The 23,496-nt window shown below is 37.3% G+C and overlaps 1 protein-coding gene and 1 pseudogene across 1 annotated transcript in view; one reads left to right on the plus strand and one right to left on the minus strand.

Annotated features, from left to right (window-relative positions):
* Nucleotides 1-23,496, plus strand: part of PCLO (piccolo presynaptic cytomatrix protein) — a 440,945-nt gene that overhangs the window by 156,306 nt on the left and 261,143 nt on the right. The window lies entirely within an intron of this gene.
* Nucleotides 16,452-17,740, minus strand: LOC143679174 (serine/threonine-protein kinase MARK2 pseudogene; annotated as a pseudogene).

The raw sequence follows: 23,496 nt of genomic DNA on the forward strand, positions 1-23,496 counted from the left end.
ATATACTCTATTATCACAGTGTATCTCACATGCAATTAATTTCGTAATCTTATTATAAACATTATGTACATTTTTATTCATATCATCTGTCTGGAAAATAAAGATCAGGAATTAGAAGGCAAGGTAAATGGATGGAAGTATGGGATAAATGATGAATAAACTTAGAATTTGAAATCTGGCAGGTTTTCTTTGCTGTGGCAGCCATGGCCAGTTGTCTTCCCTTCTGTGCCTTGGCTCACCTCCTTTAGGACCTGGAAGTCTATATAACTCAGCTTTTAAAGAAAATATCTATAACCAAAACACCTGATCTGTTTCGTTATCTAAGACTAGAGTCTAAGCTGGAAGTTTTGATCTGGTTTCCTATTAGCCAGAACCAGTCAAAAGGGGTTTTCTTGAGTTGTGATATTTTGATACCCACAGTGTTTTGTTTTGTCTGTAAAGTGGTCATAATTGATTATGAATATTTGAACCCCAAGTTCAAAAATCTGGATTTTTGGTTTCTCTTCAAAAATTTTTCTGTTTTGACAACTCTTGCCTTTCCTCAGAGCAATTTTTCTCTCCATATGAAAAGCACATATTCTCTAGTTTACTACATCCCACGCCACTTCCTATGATATCTTAACAATGTTTCTAAAATACATCATTAAGCTAATGTAGTGATTTTTCCTGAATTTCCTTCACTCCTCTGTGTTTTCTGCTGGCTCCTGTGGTTCTTTGAGTTTATGAACCACGGCTTGTTAACTGTGAGTTTTTGAAGACAGTGCCCAGGCTATACTCACATCTGATTCTCAGTGCCTAGCAAAATCTATCAGTCAGGATACCCCCAGGGTTTGTTGAATGAATGCATTAATGAATTCTTATTGTAGATTTTAATGTTGTCTAGATTTTTTGTTTCTTTATTTATCAGGCTTAATACAGGATGAAAATCTGCTATGGTTGGGTCTTAGGAATTGAGTTTGGAAGATGTGGGTCAGTTATTTAAAACTAAATTTGGAAGATATTTTAAAAATTCTCTTGAGACTCGTTTCTTCAGTTTTAAAATGAGAGTGTCAGAATTTACATTACATAGTAGTTCCTCAAAATAATATCATACAAGATTTGTAGAGAATAAAAATATTTTCCAATTCTCGTGTTTTTACTTTTAGTAGAATATGTATATTCCCTCTTACAGTGTTTACACCACAAGTATCCATCAAATTCACCAAGTACCAAATTAAAACTATAAACAAAAACAATGCTTTAAAATAAAAAGTAATCATGCAGAGTGATTAAACCAAACGTATAATAGCTATAGATTCATGCAAAAATATAAAGTTGTAGCTAGTATACAGCTGGGCATGTAACAGATCTATTTAATCTTTATAAGTCAAAGATATTTATTTTATATTGGCTAAATTTTAGATGGTAGATTTGAGATGACAAGATAAATCAAGTAAAAAGTAATTATAAATATAAAGTAATGAGGTAGAGCAAATTAGAGTATCAGGAGGAATTTACTAATGACCAGAGAGTAGAGATTAAAACATAACACTGTGGTTAAAAATTACAAACTTGGACATATCTAGAAAAAGACATTGTAGACTTAAAGAGAAAATATGATTTGCTTTTCCTATGTAAAATTTTCAAAAGTATGCACATACCAATCCTTATATTTTTTCATTCCTTTCTTAATGTATTCATTAGCTCAACATTTTTTCACTGGCTTCCTTATGCCAGAAACCGTTCTTCATACTAGAAACTTAGAAGCTCAGGATGAGTTATTCATTATCTCCTGAGGAACAAGGGAAGCAGATCATCACAGCAGAGCTTTATAAAAGCAGTGTTAGAGTTAAGGTCACGATATGTAACAAAGATCAAAAGGGAATCATTTGTTCACTCTGTGGAAGTCAATAATGGAACCAGCAGTGATAAATAACACACAGAAGATTGTGTGTTACTGAGGCACCATAATGCATAGGCATTCTGATGGCAATACCAGTAAGAATTAAAGCCAGAGGGAAGAGCATATGTGACTGAAGTTGGAAATATGTTTGGGGTATGGGAAGTTTCATGTGGATCTAAAGCAAAGTATGAAGTGAAAGAGTGGTGAAACATGAGAGTAGACCTTATGTAGGAAAAATTATTGAAAGATTACTTTGACCAAAGATTCAGCTTAATTTTCACATGATGGAAGGGCATTTCCTATAGGTAGGAAATGACACAATAAGATGAATTCTTTGGAATCACTAAGGTGATATATGAAGGGTAGGTGATGTGAGCTGCAGAGAAGTGATAAGCTGAAGGCAGGGAGACAAGTTAGGAGGTAATTTTAGTAGCTTAGAAGTGAAAGCCAAGGAAGAATAGTGATGGATATATAAGTTGACATACATTTATGAGGCAACATTATAACTTTTGATGGCTGTATTAGTCAGGGTTCTCTAGAGAATGGAACCAACAAGAGATACTTTTGAAGGTGTCTCATGCAACCGTGGGAATGGGAATCCAAAATCCACAGGATGAGCCATTGATGCTGGCAGCTCTAATGAGGGGTCTCACCGAACTCCACCCGAGAGGCTCACTGGCTGAAGAAGCAGTGAAAAATCTCTCTTCTCCCTTAAAAGCCTCCAAATTGATTGGATTATGTTGTTGTGGGTGACACACCCTGTGTTCTTTCTTTTGTTTTGCTAATGTGTTGTATTATATTAATTGACTTTCTTATGTTGAACAACCCTTGGATACCTGGGATAAAACCAACTTGAGCTTGGGTATAATTCTTTTTATGCCCTGTTGAATTCAATTTTTAAGTATTTTGTTGATGATTTTCACATTTATATTGATGGGAAATTATACTATAATATTATTTTATTGTAGTATCTTACTTTGGTTTTGGTATTAGGATGATGTTGGCTTTCTAGAATGAGTTACTAGTGTTCCCTACTATTGCATTTTTTTAAAGAGTTTGTACAAAATTGATATTAATTCTTTGGGGGGATGATTGGTAGAATTAACCTGTGAAGCTATCTGGTCCTGGGCCAGATGGGAGGTTTATGATTTTTGATTCTATCTCTTTACTTGTGATTTGTCTGTTGAGGTCTTCTACATCTTATAGAGTCATGTGTTTCTAGGAAATTCATCTAGGTAGTCTAATTTGTTGGTATACAGTTGTTCATAGAATGTTCTTATGATCCTTTTTGTTTTTTAAATTTCTACTGATGTAGTAATGTTTCCCTTCTCATTTCTGATTTTATTTATTGTCATCTCCTCTCTTTTTTTTGTCTATCAATCCAGCTAAGGTTTTGTCAATTTTATTGATCTTTTCAATGAACCAACTTTTAGTTTTAACTCTATTTTTAAATTTCAATTCCATTTATTTCTGCTTGAATCTTCATTATTTCTTTCCTTCTACTTGCTTTAGTTTTAGGGTGCTGTTCTTTTTCTAGTTCCTTTAGGTGTTCAGTTGGATATTTGATGTTTAGCCCTTTCGTCTTTTGAAATGTAAATGATTAGGGATATAACTTTCCCTCTCAGCACTGCCTTTGTTTCATCCCACAAGTCATAATATGTTCTGTTCTCATTTTCACTCATTTCAAGATGTTTACTGATTTCACTTGCATTATTTTTCTCTGACCTACTGATTGTTTAAGGATTGTTATTTAACTTCCATATATTTGTGGATTTCCCAGTTCTCTGCCTGTTAATTATTTCAGCTTCATTCCACCGTGGTCAGAGATACTTGAATCAAAAATCATAAACCTCCCATCTGGCCCAGGACCGGATAGCTTCACAGGTTAATTCTACCAATCATCCCCCCAAAGAATTAATATCAATTTTGTACAAACTCTTTAAAAAAATGCAATAGTAGGGAACACTAGTAACTCATTCTAGAAAGCCAACATCATCCTAATACCAAAACCAAAGTAAGATACTACAATAAAATAATATTATAGTATAATTTCCCATCAATATAAATGTGAAAATCATCAACAAAATACTTAAAAATTGAATTCAACAGGGCATAAAAAGAATTATACCCAAGCTCAAGTTGGTTTTATCCCAGGTATCCAAGGGTTGTTCAACATAAGAAAGTCAATTAATATAATACAACACATTAGCAAAACAAAAGAAAGAACACAGTTGTCTCATTTGACACAGAAAAGGCATTTGACAAAATTCAGATTCCTTTCTTGGAAAAATAGGCATAGAAGGAAACATCCTCTACATGATAATGTGCATATATGAAAGCCCACAGCTCACATCATATTTAATAGTGAAAGACTGAAAGCTTTACCTCTGAAATCTGGAACAAGACAAGGATATCCACTGTCACCACTGTTATTCAACATTGTACTGAAAGTTTTAGCCAAAGCAATTAGGCAAGAAAAAGAAATAAAAGGCATCCAAATCAGAAAGGAAGAAGTGAAACTTTTCCCTTTTTGCAGATGACACATTTCTATGTGTAAAAAATCTTCCAAAAATCTGCCAAAAAAAAAAAAAGCTACTAGAGCAAGTACACCAGTTCAGCAAAGTGGTGTAGTACAATATCAACACACAAAAATTAGTAGTGTTTCTCTACACTATTGTATTATCAGAGTTCTCTAGGAAAACAGAACCAACAGCAGATAGCTGTAAATGTGAGATTTTATAAAAGTGTCTCATGCAACTGACTTCAAATTCCATAGGGTAGGCTGTGAACTGGCAACTCTGATGAATTTTGTTTGATGAATTCTCCAAGAGAAGCTGGCTGACTGAAGTGGAGAGGGGGATTCTCTCTTCTGACTTATCTTTTAAAGCCTTCTATTGGATAGATTAAGCATTACTCATTGTAGAAGACATCCCCCTTAGCCAACAGCAAATGTAAAAAGACATAGATGTAAAACAACAAAAAAGAAAAAAGAATTTTTAAAAAGCCATAGATGCAATCAGTGTGCTGATGATTTAATAAACTGTCCTTTTGATTTATTAACCAGCCACAATATGTCCTTGCAGTAATAATTTAGTCCAGTGCTTGCTTGACCAGACAACTGGGCACCAGTACCTGAACAAAACAGTCCCGCCCCCTCCCCCACCTTGTCAACTTGGCAGCTATGCATATCAGTTTAAACCATACTTAATCTCTAAGTAAAACACAATAATAGACATATTTTTTTCCTAACAGTACTCAACTGTTATGTGTACAACTGGAAACACACTAAATTTCTCTAGAATAGAGTGCAAGTCCTTGGGTAACATTCACTCGTAAACTTGGTATTCTATAACTTAAATACTATGACATGAACAGTATAATTTATGTCATGTGATAAGAAGAGAAGATAAATAAGAAAACAAAGATACTTGCTTTATATGCAAATACAAACATATTTATGACAAAACAAGGAAGAAATATTCATACCATTACAGTCCTCATTTCTGTAAATGGTAATGTGGTCATAGTTCATTTTATCCCTACCTTCTTCCACTACTCATTTCACGTTCCCTTTACCCTCAACAAGCACTTCAGTTGTCCATGGCACTTTGCCTGGGGCAGTGACCCAAACCTCCATTTGTGAAATTTCTGAGATGTAGATGGTCCTGCTTGGATTGGGTTGTTACACTTTTCCATTGACTTTAATCACAGGGCATGGTATCACCCTAGATGATCTCCTGTATTCTAGGAAAACTCTTCTTTACCTTCATTGTGAAGTTGCAGTCCTATTTCCCCTTGATAGTCAGAATCAGTCACCCCAGTGAGTACATTAGTCCCCTACTTTGCTGGTTGATACAAAGACATGAGAAACCCAAAGTGGCCAGGTGGTGGTCTTAACTTCCAATTGAATGGAGTCATTGTTGTATCTCCTGGTAGGAGCACTCATCCTTTCGGAACTAAGACCTGTAGACCAGCAGAGCCTAATGTTTCAGGAACAGGAAGCAAAAATTTTCCAATTGGATCACTAGGGATGATAGTGAGTGGTGCCTCTCCCATTTCCACCCCTTGATTTTTGGACCTGTGAATCCTGGCTATGGGAGAAATGGCACTGTAGAGTGGATGCTGATTCAGAACAGACACAGCCTCCTGGAGGACATTGGTGGAGCCCTGCAAGGTGTTGCCACCTACTCGGTGCTGTAATTGGGTCTTCAAAAGGCCATTCTACCATTCTATCAACCCAGCTGCCTCTGAATGATAATGACCATGGTAGGACCAGAGAATTCCATGAGCTTGTGCCCATTCTTGCACTTTATTTGCTGTGAAGTGGGTTCCTTGATCAGAAGCAACGCTGTGTGGAATACCATGGCAGTGGATAAGGCATTCTGTAAGTATACAGATGGTAATTTTGGCAGAAGCATTGCGTGCAAGGAAGGCAAACCCGTATCTGGGGTATGTGTCTGTTCCAGCTAGAACAAATCACTGCCTCTTCCATGATGGAAGTGGTCCAATATAATTGGCAGATTACCAGGTAGCAGACTGATTACTTCGGGGAATGGTGCCATATCAGGGATTGAGTGTGGGTCTCTGCTGCTGGTAGATTGGACACTTAGCAGTGGCTGTAGCCAAGTTAGCCTTGGTGCATGGAAACCCTTATTGCTGAGCCCATTTATAACCCCCATCCCTACCACCATGACCACTTTGTTCATGAGCCCATTGGACAATGACAGGAATGGCTGGGGAAAGAGGATGACTGGTATCTACAAAACAGAATCTTCCTCTGCTGAAGTCACCACTGGTGAGCATTCACGTGGGACACAAATATCCTCATACTTTTTTGCCCACTCAAAAAGGTTTATCTACATTCCTTTTCACAAAACCTCTGTCACCAGTTTTCCAATCACGCTCTTTCCATGTCCCTGACCATCCAATCAAAACATTAGCAACAGCTCATGCATCAATATACAAATGCAACTCTGACCAGTTCTCCTTCCAAGCAAAATGAACAACCAAGTGCACTGCTCGATGTTCCACCTATTGGGAGGATTTCCCCTAACTACTGTCCTTCATGGATATCCCAGAAAGGGGCTCCAACATTGCAGCTATCCACTTTCAGGTGGTACCTGCTTATAGTACAGAACCATCTGTAAAGCCCGAGTTTTCTTTTCTCAGTGAATTGATAGTAAGGAACTCCCCAAGAAACCATAGCTAGGTAATGTGGCAGGAGTGGGGCCATGGACATTTGGGCCACTTCCTCATGTAACTTACTTGGGCTTTCAGGACCCTCTCAAGTCCTACCTTGTATATACCATTTCCATTTTATGATGGAGTGCTGCTGTGCATGCCCAACTTTATGGCCTTCTGGGTCAGACAACACCCACTTCATGTCAGGCAACTCAGGTCTCATCGTAACTTGGTGGCCCATTGTTAAGTATTCAGTCTCTATCAAGGCTCATTAACAGCTTAAAGCTGTTTTTCAAAAGGAGAGTAGTAATCTGCAGAGGATGGTAAGGTTTTACTCCAAAATCCTAAGGGCCTGCATTTTGATTCTACTATTCTCCTGTAGCATGTCTATTTGGCACTGACACTTCCAGCACCATTGGATTTGCTGAATCATATGGTCCAAGTGGCAAAGCAGCTTGCACAACAGCCTGGATTTGTTGCAGATCTTCCTCTTGTTCCGTCCCCACTCAAAACTAGCAGCTTTTCTTGTCACTTGATAAATGGGAAGTAGCACACCCAAATGAGGAATATGTTGTCTCCAAAATCCAAAGAGGCCACCTAGACATTATGCCTCTTTTTTGGTAATAGGAGGTGCCAGGTGCAACAGCTAATCCTTCACCTTTGAAGGGATATCTTGACACACCCACACCACTGGACACCTAGAAATTTCAGAGATGGAAGTACCTGTATTTTCTTAGATTTATTTCCCATCTTCTGACACACAAATGCCTTGCTAATAAGTCTAGAATAGTTGCTACTTCTTGCTCATTAAGCCCAAAATAATGGACCAGTGTAAGAAAGAAACAATCAAGGTCTCTGAGGAAAAAATTATGTCATAGGGCTGGAGAACTGATACCCCTGAGGTAGGACAGTTCAGCTTTGCCGCTGAACACAAACTGTTTCTGGTGGTCATTACTAACAGCTATTGAGAAAAAAAACATTTGCCAGATCAATAGCTACATACCAGGTACCAGGCAATGTGTTGATTAGTTCAAGCAATGATACCACATCTGGAACAGCAGCTGCAATTGAGTCACCAACTGGTTAAGTTGATGATTATCCACTGTCATCCTCCAAGACCCATCTGGTTTTTGCACAGGCCAAATAGGAGAGTTGAATGAGGACATGGCAGGAATCACCCCTGCATCTTTCACATCCTGAGGAGTGGCACTAATCTCTGCATTCCCTTCAGGAATCTTGTATTGTTTCTGATTTACTAATGTGCTACGTAGGGGCAGTTGTAGTGGCTTCCACTTGGCATTTCCTACCATAATAGCCATCACTCCACAAGTCAGGGAACCAGTGTGGGGATTCTGCCAGTTTGTTAGTATGTCCAATTACATATTCTCAAACTGGGGAAATAACCACAGAGTGGGTCCGGGAACCCATTGGATCCACTGTGAGATGGACCTGAGCTAAAATTCCATTGATCACTTGACCACCATAAGCCCCCACTCTGACTGGTGGACCAGAATGACGTTTTGAATCTCCTGGAATTCATGTCACTTTTGAGCCAGTGTCTCATAACCCCCAAAATATCTGATCATTTCCTTTTCCCCAGTAAACAGTTACCCTGGTAAAATGCCATCGATCACCTTAGGGAAGGCTGGAAGAAAGATTAACAGTATAAATTTTTGACAGAGTAACAGGGTCCTTCCCCAAGGTTAACTGGTCTTCCTCTTATTCAAGGAACTCCAGGCCTGTGAACTGTCTCAAGTCTGGGAATTGATTGACCTAGAACACTTCTGCTTATATAAATCAAACAAGAATTTCATAAACAGTTCATGAGCTACTAGCCAATTCCATAAATCCCAGCAAGTCAGATTATTTCAACTGCTGCTTTCAGTCTGCTGTCCATTATGGTAGACACGCCCACCTTGTCTTTGGCAATTAAGCACTGCCACGTGGCTTCTGTCAAGTTGAGATCCAAATCCCACTGTGTTAAGGATTCCAGCTCAGTGATAGCAGTTCCCACATTAATATCTGACCTACAGAGAAGAGTGACTACAGAACTCTTCAGGGCTGATGGATCTAGTCTCACAAATTTATTCCTCACAGTCCTGGTAAAATGTGTGTTCTCTGGACATTCTTGGGTATGGCAGCAGGTCTTCCATGATAAATCTATTCTAACATTCCAAGTTCTCTACACTTTTGTATCCCTTCATCTGCATTATACTAGGGCAGTTCTTGCATTTCAAACTCAGGTGATGTCAGCCACCTTTTGATCCCTGTTTCAGCCAACCACCCAGGCAACTGTTATTGCCTTTTCTAACCTCTTTAGCTTCAACGTTATATGCAGAATCTCTGCTTAGTGGGCCCATAACAATAAATTCAGCCAGGTCTAGCTTTATATTCTTTCCACCATTATCCCACACTCTTAATATTTATTACCACACATATTTCCCTGATTTCTGTCTATATAAATTTTAAACAAATTTACATGCAGACTTTTGGAGTAGAGTGTACTTCCTCATGGGTCACACTTTGTACCTCATCCTTCAGGGCCTGTTAGGACTTTAGTCTAATTATAGGTCTTGAATAAAAAGCAGGTGGTTGGGGCAGGTTATGAAAAGAATTTAAAATGTCCTTCATAGGAACACTAATTCATTGCTGGTTAGAATGTAAAATGGTGCAGCTGCTGTGCAAGACAGTTTGACAGCTCCTCAGAAAGCTAAGTACAGAATTACCCTTTGACCCAGCAATCCCATAACCAAGTATATACCCAGAAGAATTGAAAGCAGGGATTCAAATATATATTTCCACACTGATGTACGGAGCAGAAAATTCACAATTGCCAAAAGATGGAAGCAACCCAAGGGTCCATCAATCAACAAATAGAAAAATAAAATGTGGTATAGATACATATGATGAAATATTATTTAGCTGTAGAAAGAAATGACATACCAATGCATGTGACAACACAGTTAAACCTTGAAAACATTATGTTCAGTGATATAAGCCAGGAACAAAGGGACAAATAGTGTATGGTCTCACTGATATGAAGCAACTATAATAAGTAAACTCATAGAGTTAGACTCTAGAATATAGGTTACCAGGGGATAGATTGGTGTGAAGAATGGGGAGCTGATGCTTAACTTGTATAAACTTCTATTTAGGTTGATTGTAAGGGTTTGGAAATGGATGGTGGTGATAGCACATTATTATGAGTGTAATTAACAGCACCGAATTATGTATGTGAACGTGGTTGAATGGGGGAAGTTTGGGTTAGGTATGTTACTAAAATGAGAGTTAAAAGATAAAACATGAGACTGTATGACACAGTGAATACTGTTATGGAGAGCGGTCTAGAGTTAATAGCACACATATAAGGACGTTCTTTCATGAACTGTAGCAAATGTATAAAAATAATATAAAGTGTTAATAATAGTTTTTTTGAGGGAAATACATCTAATATAAATTATGGAGTATAGTTAATAGTACTATTTTAATATTCTTTCATCAATTGTAACAAATATTACACTAATGCAGAGTGTCTACCATAAAGGGATCTTTTTTACTTAATGAACATTGTATTTTTACATGATTTTTCTGTAAGCTTACAATTTCTCTCATTAAAAAAAATAATTTTTAAAAATCATTATGCTAAGTGAAAAAACAGACTTAAAGTACTACATATTGTACAAATCTCTTTATATAAAATGTAAATATAAATAAATCGAGAGAGGCAGAAATAAATTAGTTGCTATGTAGGGATGGGTAAGGATAAAGGAATTGAAGAGTGACTGCAAAGGGGGTATTGGATTTTTCTTTTTGAAGTAATGAAAATGTTTTAAAATTGATTGTGGTGACGAATGCACAACTCTGAATATGCTAAAAACCAATGACTGTACACTTGAATGGATTGTAAGATATGTGACTATTTATCAATAAAACAGCTTTTTTTAGAAAAAGAATAGAGAGAATAATATTGACAACTTACCATGTTATGAATTAATGTACTTAAAAATATTTTAAGTGAGTACTTATAGAATCCTTAGTAAATGATACTTAAATTATGTTTTAACCTTAAAACTTTGTTATTCTAATGTTTAGAAAATGCTTTTAAATATCATGCTTAGGTAGTCCATATATAACCAGTATGTAACCCAATACTAATTTTCTTTTCCTAGAATAACAAAATTCTTACATATATTTTTCTAATGTAATCCAAAATTCTACTGGGAAATAAGTAATTATTTTAAAGTTATATTGTTTCAGCTCTAGGTGGTTGCTTATGCTGAGAACCTATTCAATTTGAAGTAAGCCTTGGATTCTCCTTATTTTATCAAATATGGTATTAATTAATCTGTTAGTGTGGAGATTGGAAAATTAAATGATCTGTTTCCCTTCATAAAATGAAAAGTGCTCCATTTCCCATTATTCTTTCACCATTTATTTAAAGCTGATAGAATCAATAATTAAATAGAAATTGGATTTCTTTGGCACATTGGGCTAAATAATCTGCTCACAAATCACAAAGAAAAACCACTAACTATAGGCTCTCAACTTTCTCAAGTATTAACTAAAGTATCATAGCAGTAAAATAATTGTTCAAATTATTTTCTGTTTATATTAAACATAGTTTCAATGCATTCATTCAGTACTAGTGGAATTTTTTATCTCTGAAAATTTTCAGGCATTACATAATATTCTTGGTCTGTGTTTGGCCATTACTTGCTAATATAAGTAATGAATGAGACAAGCATTGAAGCAAAAAGGAACCAAATTTTTTAAAATATAATTTACAGCATTTGCTAAAAAGGCTATTGTTAAATAAGTTCCCCAATGAAGTAGGGTGTAGGTATATTTCTGGATATAGAAAATGTTGTAAAGATAAAAATATATAAACTACAACTGGACAAAATCATATTTTTAATATAAAATTCTTAAAAGATTTTAAGTATTAGCTAATCCAATCCTTTACTAACTGTAGGAAAATATTATATATAACTGATCAGTAGCTACCTAGGTTCTTACTGAATGCTGCGAATGACAGGCTACTTTTTAAGGCAGCATTCTGTAGTTAAACAAATCATTGGATATACAATGATTTTTCACACCTCCTTTAAAACAATTGTCTTTCACAGCTCTTTCTTAATAGGAAAAATAACGACATGCAGTAAAATTTGTAAACTTTTATAATGTAAGAAACACCACTAAATTTAAACTGATGTTCACATTTGCTGTACTTTAGATATGTCATGTAAAAATATGTTACATACATTTGGATATGCATGCTATCTGTGAAAACGTTGTAGTCAGGTAACATCATTTGCATGATGTTAGTTTATTACTATTTGTGGATACTTGCTTTACAGCCTGGCACCTAAACATGTTTTAATAAAAACGTCTCATTCTGCTTTAAAAAACAATGTTAATTTTCTGATTATTGAGTACAGAACCATATAAATGACCAACATATCATGCTTGCTGATTGTGGTGTTCAACATTACTAATTCTTTTCTCTGCTTGATCAATCAGTAAATGAGAAGTTAGTTAAAAATCTAGCCTGTGGTTCTGGATTATTTATCTATCCTTATTTTAAGTTTGACCATATGTATTTTGAGTCAATGTTATCAGGTGCTTGCAAATTCAGAATTATTTCCTCATAGTCAGCTTTTTCCTGTATCAGTATCAAGTGTCCAATTTGTGAGATCTGAGCTACTTACTACAGCTTCACTAGTATTCATTTTTGAATCTTCACACACATACATTCCATACATGATGTACCATCAAGGTTCACAATATCATCACGTAGTTGTGCTTTCATCACCATTTTTTTTAGAACATTTGCATCATTCCATAAAGAAATAAAAAAAAAAAAAAACACCTCATATGTACCATACCCTTACCCCTCCCTCTCATTGACCACTAATATTTCCATCTACCCGATTTATTTTACCCTTTGTCCCCCTATTATTTATTTATTTTTATCCATTTTTTTACTCATCTGTCTCTACCCTGGGAAAAGGAGCAACAGACACAAGGTTTTACAGTCTCATTGTAAAATTTTTATCTTTATTCAGTCATCTTCAAGAATCAAGGCTACTGGAACACAGCTCAACAGTTTTAGGTACTTCCCTCCAGCCACTCTAATACACCATAAATAAAAAGGGATATCTATATAATAGGTAAGAATGACCTCCAGGATAACCTCTTGATCTGTTTAAAATCTCTCAGCCACTGAAACTTTATTCTGTCTCATTTCTCTCTTCCCCCTTTGGTCAAGAAGGCTTTCTCAGTCCCCTGATGCCAGGTCCCAGCTCATCCCAGGATTTTTGTCCCACATTGCCATGGAGATTTATTGAGGCATGATAATATTTGTCTATTTGTTCCTAACGTTTGGTTCAACATGCAGTCCTTAAGGTTCATTCATCTAGTTGCATGCCTCACAACTTATTCATTTCTTCTTGTAGCTGCTCAATAGCCCCTTGTATTTATACACCATAATTCCCCCTTCCATTCCTCAGTTGTTGTACCCTTAAGCCACCTCCATCCATTGTGGATTGTGAACACTACTGCCATAAACACCAGTATACAAATGTCCATTCCTGTCCCCATACTCAGTTCCTCCAGGTATATACTGAGCAATGGGATTTCAGGATCATATGGCAACCCCACCCCAATTCTCCTGTGGAACCACCACCCTGCCCTCCAAGAGGCCACACCTTTTAGTTTCCCTACCGACAGTGGATAGATACATCTCTTTCTCTGCATTTTCTCTAGCACTTAATTCTCTCTGTGCATTTTTAAACAGTTTTATTCACATATCATACAATTCAACCTAAGTGTGTAGACATTCCTTCGCCACCATAATCTATATGAAGATATTTCTTCTTCTTCCACAAATAACGCATACCTCTCCTCCATGCCCCCTGCCTTTTGAAATTTAGTTTTGGCATAATGTTTGTGTTACATTCAGTGGAAACATAGTACAGTGTTACTGTCTACTATAGACCCTAATTTGCATGGATTGTACTTTTTCACGTATACCATCTATTTTCAGCACCCTGCAATCTTGGCATTCATTTGTTCTCCCTCATGCAAAAATGTTTTTTATTTGTACATTTAATCACCATCATTGTTTACTCTAGGCATTCCAAAGTTATACCATCTCAGACTTTATCCATTGTCTTTCGTTCTGGTTTCATATGTGCCCCCAGCCCTTCTCCCTTTATGATACTCACATTCAGCTTCATTCAGTGTACTTGTATTATTGTTTTACAGTATGGTATTATTGTGCTATCCATTTCTGGGTTTTTATAATCAGTCCTGTTGCACAATCTGTATTCCTTCAGCACCAGTTGCCCAATCTCTACCCTATTTCTATCTCCTGATAACCTATGTTCTTAACTTCAATTTTCCAAGTTCATTCATTAATGTTAGTTCATATTAGTGAGACCATACAGTATTTGCCCTTTTGTTTCTGGCTAATTTCACTGAGCATAATGCCCTCAAGTTGTTACATGCTTCATGACTTTATCCTATCTTACAGCTGTGTAATATTCTATCATATGTATACACCACAGCTTCTTTAGCCACACATCCATTTGATGGGCATCTCTTGGCAATCATAAATAATGCTGCTGTAAATATTGGTGTGCAAATGTCCATTTGTGTCTTTGCCTTCAAGTCATCTGAATATATACCTAGAAATGGGATTGCTGGATCATATGGCAATTCTATACTTAGCTTCCTAAGGAATCACCAAACTGCCTTGCAAAGTGCTTGTAGTATTTTACATCCCACTAACAGTGAATAAGTATGCCTCTTTCTCCACATCCTCTCCAGCGCTTGTCATTTTCTGTTTTGTTTTTTTTTTTTCTGATAATGGCCATTCTAGTGTGTGTCAGATGATAGCTCATTGTGGTTTTGATTTGCATTTCCCTAATACCCAGAGAAGTTGAGCATCTTTTCATGTGCTTTTTAGCCATTTGTATTTTCTCTTCTGAGAAGTGTCTGTTAATGTCTTTTGCCCATTTTAAAATTGGGTTATTTGTCCTTTTTATTGTTGAAGACTCTCTTTATATGTTCTGGAAGTAAACCCTTATCTGATATGTAGTTTCCAAATATTTTCTCCCATTGCATAGACTGCCTTTTTTGCTTTCCTCACAAAGATCTTGAGTGCAAAACAGTGTTTAATTTTGAGGAGATCCCATTAATCTATTACATTTTTCATTGCTTATGCTTTGGGTGTAAGGTTAGGAAGCCACCTCCTATTAAAAGATTTATAAGATATTTCCCTACATTTTCCTCTAAAGGTTTTATGCTCTTAACACCGATCCATTTTAATTTAATTTTTGTATAGGGTATGAGATATGGATCTCTTTCATTCTTTTGCGTATGCATATCCAGTTCTTCAAACACCATTTGTTAAAGAGGCTGTTTGTCCCAGGTGGGTTGGCTTGACTGCCTTATCAAAGATCAGTAGTCTATAGATGAATGGGTCTATTTCTGAACACTCAATTTGATTCCATTGGTCAGTATCATAAAGATACTGACCAATGATATCATATGTTTATGATATCATATCTTTATGCCATTGCCATGCTGTTTTGATCACTGTAGCTTTGTAATATGCTCTAAAATTGGGTAATGTGAAACCTCCCATTTCATTTTGCTTTCTCAAGATAATTTTAGTGATTTAGGGCATGCTTTCTGTGCCAGTTTGAAAGGATTTATGCACCCTAGAAAAGCCATGTTTTAATCCTAATCAGTCTTGTGGGAGCAACGGTTTCTTCTAATCCTTATTCAGCACTATAGGTTGGAAACTTGATTAGGTTATCTCCAGACAGATGTGACTCAATTACTTGTGGGTATTAAACTTGATTAGATGGAGGTGTGTCTCCAACCATTCTATGTTGGTCTTAATTACTTTACTCGAATCCTGCAAAAGAGTAGGCATTTTGGAGAGGGTTCCTTTTGAGAATGAAGAAAGAGCTGCAAAACCATGACAGAATGCTGAGAGAACCACAGACTCCACCAGCCAGAGACCTTTGGAGATAAAGAAGGAAAACACCCTTGGGAGAAGCTTCATGAAACAAGAAGCCAGAAAATAAAGCTAGCAGACTTCACCATGTGCCCTTCCAGCTGAGAGTGAAACCTAGAATGTCATCTGCCTTCTTAAACCAAGGTACCTTTTCCTGGATGTGACATAGATTTCTGGTGCTGGTGGGGCCAGGCTGCAGAGACTGAGATGGAAGCAAAAGCCATGCAGGCCTAGGACCCTGGCATAGTTAGGGCATCTTTGCCATTCTGGATGGAGGCCTGGTCAAGGTTGGATCTCTCCAAAAGTGGGGAATTTCTGCATTGATTTGTGCTTGTGGAGAGGATGCTCTTCACAGAGGGGTTAGGGCTGGACTTCTTTCTTTCCAAGCTGGGCAGTGGGCTGGCAGGCACTTTGGCTGTGCTGCTGGCCCCTGCCATGTCTCCCAGTCCTCCTCAGGCCATTGTTACTATGGGTCTTCTTAAAGGAGGAATTAGAGGTGGGAATGGCAGGACCATCCTGATTGCTGAAGCGCCACTGCTTGGGGTTGGCTGAGACACTATACTGCACCTTGTGGGATGGAAAAAGGACACTGCTATTGGTCAGTTTAGCTGATGGCTAGGGCTTCAAGTAGATGGTGTCACCCTCCAGCTTGGGGTCTTGAAGTCCAGGAGCAGACAAGTGTCTATCAATTGTACTATTGGCCCACCAGAGAATCCTGGATTTCTCCCCCGATGTAACCCATGAATACTATCAACTCTGTCTTTCAGAGGTCCTTGTAGTCTAGGAGTGGCTCAATGGAAAGCTGTAGTTCATAATCTTTATGACCCATGTTCATCCATTGATCTTTCATGGTTTGCTCTAAAGTGTCTCTCTTGCAGGGATTGAGAATGAGAAATTTCTTGAACATGTTTTCACAGTCGGTGGTCATGTAGAACAGAATACAGTAGTTCTCCCTTAGCACATGTTGTCACGGCTTCTTGAGATTCTGTCTATCAAAATGCAGGGACCCGCTGACCAGTGTATAGAAAATGACTCCCAGGCTCCACATATCCACCTCAGGTCCATCATATTTTTGGCCTTCGAAGAGTTCTGGGGCAGCTTACGGGGGACTGCCACAGAAGGATCCAGCTTGATCCCAATGGTGAATTCATTTCTGAAACCAAAGTCTACAATCTCAATGTTCATATCAGCATCAAAGAGCAGGTTTTCAGCCTTTAAGTCTCCATGAACAATGAACTTCTGGTGATAGTACTGCACAACAGACACTATCTGGCAGAATTTAGCTTGAACTTCTTTTTCTTTCATCCTGCCATGAGTCATTAGGTAATCAAATACCTCTCCTCCAGTAGTATATTCCATTACAAGGTAGAGTGTTTTCTCAGTCTTGATTACTTCAAATAATTTAACTGTGTTGGGATGATTCAAAACCCTCATTATTCTTACTTTGTGGAACAGTTTCTGGAGGCTGGAGTTCTGTTGATTCTCCTTAATGATCTTCACAGCTACATCTTTCCAGGTCAGGATGTGCTGTCCAACTTCACCTTGGTGAAGTCACCCTTGCCAATGGTCTTGAGGAGCTGGTTGCTGCCAGTGTGGGGCTACTCATTAGCAGAGGTGGCTGAGTTGCAGTTCTGCTGTACATTGGACATACTGCAGGGCTTGGTGTCAAGGTATCTCAAGGTGGGTGCCCATTAATCTTCCTTCAAATTGTCACTGTCATGCAGAACAGGGAGGTGGGCTGAGTCCCAGCCCTGACTGGCAGCTACAGTTTGCTGCTTCATGGCCCTCTCATTCAGGTGGGTAGGGTGGTCCAGACGGGCACTGGACATGGTGCCAATATCTCAGGGGAGGGAACTGAAAAGCTGGGCAAAAGGGTGGAAAGGGAAGGTGTAGAGACCAGCCAGAGGCATCTTACAGCCAGGGCACCCTCCAGGCGGTGGTCATGCTGACTCCCAGCAACTCCGGATGGCAACTTCTGACTCCCGGCTGGCCTGTGCCACCTTTTTGCCTGGCCAGGGCACTGCTGTTCTCTGCCATAGCAGCCTGCTGCCTGCCCCCTCCTTCCCCACCCTCAATGGCTTTGCTCAGTCCCAGCACACAGACAGCTGTAGTATCTTTGTCTGACTTTAGTATTATGGTGGTGTTGACTTCATAGAATGAGTTAGATTTCCCTCCTCTTCATTTTTTTTGAATATTTGAGCAGGATTGATACAATTCTTTCTTGAATGCTTGGTATAATTCACATGTGAAGCCATCTGTACTGGACTTTTCTTTTTTGGGAACTTTTTGATGACTGATTCCATCTCTTTACTTGTGATTGGTGTGTTGAGGTTGTCTATTCCTTCTCAAGTCAATATTGGTTGTTCATGCCTTTCTAGGAAGTTGTCCATTGCATCCATGTTGTGTAATTTATTAGCATATAGTGCTCATAGTATCCTCTCATTGCCTCCTTTATTTCTGCAGAGTCAGTGGTTATGTCTCTTCTTCCATTTCTGATTTTATTTATTTGCATCTTCTCTCTCTTTCTCTCTCCCTCCCCCTTTTCTTTGTCAACCTAGCTAAGGGTCCATCGATTTTATTGATTTTCTCAAAGAAACAACTTCTGGTTTTGTTGAATTTCTCAATTATTTTCATGTTCTCAGTTTTATTTATTTCTGTTCTAATCTTCATTATTTCTTTCATTTTGTTTCTTTAACAAGTTCTTCCACATGAACTGTTCTTCCAAGTGAACAATTAACTCCTCAATTTTTGCTCTCTCTTCTTTTTTAATATAGTCATTTAAGGCAATAAAATTTCCTCTTAATACTGACTTTGTTGCATGCAATAAATTTTGATATATTGTGTTTTTATTTACATTTGCCTTGAGATATTTACTGATTTCTCTTGCAGTTTCTTCCTTGACCCACAGGTTAAGAGCATGTTGTTTAGCCTCCATATTTTTTGTGAATTTTCTGACCCTCTGACTGTTATTAATTTCCAACTTCATAACATTATCATCTGAGAAAGTATTTGTATTATTTCAATCTTTTAAAAATTATTGAGACTTGCTTTGTTACCCAGCATATGGTCTATCCTTGAGAATAATCCATAAGCAGTTGAGAAAAATGTGTATCCTGCTATTGTGGGGTGCAATGTTCTGTAAATGTCTGTTAAGTCTAGTTCATTTATCATATTATTCAAATTATGTGTTTCTTTATTGATCCTTTATCTAGATATTCTGTCCATTGATGAGAGTAAGGAATTGAAGTCTCCAACTATTATGGTAGAGGTGTGTATTTCTCCCTCCATGTTGTCACTGTTTACCTCATATACTTTGGCGCACTCAAGCTCAGTGCATAAATATTTATGATTGTTATGTCTTCTTCTTGAACTGTTCCTTTTATTAATACATAGTGTCATTATTTGTCTCTTTTGTTTTACATTTGAAGTCTGATTTGTCAGATGTTAGTATAGCTAATTTCTGATTGTTGTTTTCATAAAATATCTTTTCAAAGCCTTTCACTTTCAACCTTTTTTTGTCCTTGCATCTAAAATGAGTCTCCTGTAGACAGCATATAGATAGGTCCTGCTTTTTAATCCATTCTATCAGTCCATATATTCTGTTGGGAATTTAATCCATTAACATTTAATGTTGTTTCTATAAAGGCATTACTTTCTTCTACCATTTCGTCTTTTGGACTTTTTATGTCATATTTAATTTTTTCTCTTTTTACCTTTGCTGATAGTGTTCATTTTTATACTCTTCTTCTGACCTCTCTTATCCTGCCTTTTCCTTTCAGCTTGTAGTGCTCCATTCAGTATTTCTCGCAGAGCTGGTCTCTTAGACACAAATTCTCTCAGTGATTGTTTGTCTGAAAATATTTTAATCTCCCCCTCATGTTTAAAGGACATTTTGCTGGATATAGAATTTTTGGCTGGCATTTTTTCTATTTAGAATCTTAAATATATCATACCACTGCCTTCTCACGTCTATGGTTTTTGCTAAGAAATCCACACAGTTTTATTGGGCTTCCCTTGTATGTGATGGCTTGCTTAAAATTCTCCCTTTCTCTTTAACATTTGACAATCTGATTAGTAAGTATCTTGGAGTATGTCTATTTGGATCTATTCGGTTTGTGATGTGCTACACTTCTTGGATCTCTAATTTTATGTCTTTCATAAGAGATGGGAAATTTTCAGTGATTATTTCCTCCATTAAAATTTCTCCTCCTTTCCTCCTTCTCTTCTCCTCTTGGGACACACACAACACTATATTCATGTGCTTCATGTTGTCACTCAGTTCCCTGAGACCCTACTCATCTTTTTCCACTCTTTTCTCTCTATTTTCTTGTTTTAATGGTGGAGGTGCATGTCTAGGAATTAAACCCAAGTATCCTGCATGGAAGGTGAGCATCTACCACTGAACCAACATTGCACCCTCCCTATATTTTCTTTTGAGTGTCAGATTTCAGATGTCTAGTCCTCTAGTTCACTAATCCTTTCTTCTGCCTCTTCAAATCTATTGTTGCAGGTCTCTATTGTTTTCCATCTCTTCTATTCTCATAAGTGCCTTGCATTTCCATAAGTTCTGTGATTTGTGTTTTTTTCAAACTTTTGAGTTCTTCTTTTGGATCACCCAATGTCTTCTTTATATCCTCCCATAGCACACTGATTTGATTCTTGATGAGATATTCCACATCTGTTGAAACATCCTGAATTAGTTGTTTCAACTCCTGTATATCATTTGAAGTGTTGGTTTGTTCCTTTGACTGGGCCATTTCTTCAGTTTTCCTTATATGACTCATTATTTTTGCTGGCATTTAGGGGCATTTGATTTCCTTAAATAGCTTATTCTGGAGGTTGTTTTCACTCTTTTATCTTGGATTTTCTTCTTGGATGGCTTTGTTCTCTACCTGTTCTTTGACATTCAACTTATTTTGGACCTCTAGCATAGTTTCTATTTAATTGATCAGAATTTTTCAGTACTTGTTTTTCTGTTTCTTACCCTGTCTACATGGAGCCTTTCTTTTTTTAGGAGAGTCTCCTCAGATATTATAGACCCCTGCCAGATTTTCCCTGACCAGACAGGCCTACATCACAGAAGGAAAGAGTAGCCTGAAGGCGAGACCCAGCAGGTTGTTAGATTTTCCTATGAAGCCTCCAGACTCTGGGCTTTTCCTATCCTGTCCAGCATGTTGCACTTGTCTGCTCACTTCTCACTGTTGGGAAGTGATATGGTTCTTTAACTTCAGCAGACTCTCCATACAGGGGACATGGCTGAGACAGAGGTGAGGTTGTAGGATGGCTTTAATTGCTTCAGTTTTCCAGTCTCTGGGGCCTGGATTCCTTGAAGGAGGGATTCCACTTGAGCTTGGTGCCACCTATCTCTTAGGGGAAGATACATCCTCTAGGTAATTAACTCCTTTCACCTGACTAGTTACTTTGTCTCTCAGACAGGCTTGCCTGGGGCCGTGTTGGAGCCTGAGAGTGCCTCCAGTTCTATCTAATGAGCTGGAAGGAGTGGGAAAAAAAGCAAAAAAAAAAAAAAGTCTTTTCAGATCAGATCACTGCTCCTTGAGTTTGTCAATCAAGAGCTTAAATTGGTTCATGGCTCTATGTATCTCCACATTCTATGTGTCCCCCTTTTCTTGAGTTCTAGCCCTTTTTTAGTATTTTGTACTGTCTGACTCAAAAGCCTTTTTTTGTTGTTGTTGTTGTTAGCCCTGTCCCCTGTCTTCTGGGGCAAAAACTCCTAGTAACTTTGATGCTTATTCCAGGTTTATCTGTTCTGGGGACCTATTTCAGTTGTCAGAATTTTTTAGTTGATTCCATTATTGGAGCCTGAGCTAAGCCCTTGCTGCTAGTAAAGTCTGTTTTTTTTCCCTCAGGGAACCAGCCTGCCATGCCCGTGGGGAAGGGATGCCAGTCTCCATGGCTTGGGTAATTTGCAGTTCTGTGTGGGGTCTCAGCTTTTCCACTTGGTCCAGACTGGTGTACTTTGTGTGTTTGGCCACTGGATGTTCCCCCAGCAGTTGTTCTGTACCATTCCTGGATTTTTACTAGCTATTCTGGAGGACAAATTAAACTCCACACCTCAGTAAGCCACCATCTTGCCTCATCCTCTGTTTATTTTCTTGGTGTATTATTTTCCTTCCCTTTATCTTTAGTATTTTATTTTGATTATGTATCTTATCTAGATGGATATGTTTAATATATCTGATAATCCTAATCTTACTAATGATTGTCATTTAATTATATATATAATATATATGTGATAATTGATATATTTAGATGTATCTATTGAGATATTTCAAACTCTTTATCAATACTTGTGCCGTCTGAAACAATCCATTATACATATTTATGCAATTATTCTTTTCCTACCCCTACCCTGCAAAGAATAATTTTTGCTTCTCTTGACTACTCACTCTTAGCCTTTTCAAGTGTTTATATTAGTGAGCCTTGTATGTCAATACTGAATGTTGGAAAGACCATGAGCTTTTACAGACAGATCAGCTTGAATTGGCTTCAGTCCCTCCATTTACTAATTTGGTAAACTTTGACATAGTAAACTTATTAGTAAAATAGGGAAAATAGTATCTCCTTTTTAGATTGTAGAGTGAATTAAATTACAAAATACATAAAGTATCTCATATACAGGAAGCACTCAACAAAGATTAGATTCTTGGTCCACAGTTATTAGTCAATCAAAACATCGAGAAATTTGTGTTTCATTTGAACTGCTTTTTAATGAACAGGGCCATTCTATATTAAGTGACCAATTTGACCTTAGAAGAAAATACTCTGGCCCTTAAATTTAAGAGGTTAAAAACAGTTTAATTCTTTGAGAATAGGATTATTATTATATAATCTTAATTTTTAGTGGGAGAGAATAACAGAAACTTGCAATAACATGTGTTGGTCATGTGTTTTGCATATTTCTTATATCTGTGTGTCTGTTTATTTATTGCACAAATAACAGGTATTATTTGAAAAGGCTTTAAAAATGGAAAAAAGAAATACATCATAAAAATTACCTGCAAGCCAGTCACACAATTCTAAGCCCAATTATTGTTTTATTATACATCATTCTATATTTTACTGCTCACACATGTCACATATGTTCAAATAAATGTAATAGTAATAATAGCATCTAACATTTACTGAGTATTAAAGTATTTCAGAAAGTTTGCTCAGTGTTTCACCTGGAATTTATCATATTACCTTGATGACAACCCTTTGAAATAAGCATTAATTTTACTCTTATTTTAAACATGTATACGTTAAGGTTTAGAGAAGCTAAGTAATTTGTCATTATTTCATCTACTGTATAGTGAAGGAACAGAGATTTAAACCCAGGCAATCTGAGCACAGTCCCAGACCTTAAATTCTACTCTAAAGTACCTCCCTCAGTAATTATTTTCTT

This window comes from Tamandua tetradactyla, chromosome 1, assembly GCF_023851605.1.
Source record: "Tamandua tetradactyla isolate mTamTet1 chromosome 1, mTamTet1.pri, whole genome shotgun sequence".
Lineage (NCBI taxonomy): Eukaryota > Metazoa > Chordata > Mammalia > Pilosa > Myrmecophagidae > Tamandua > Tamandua tetradactyla.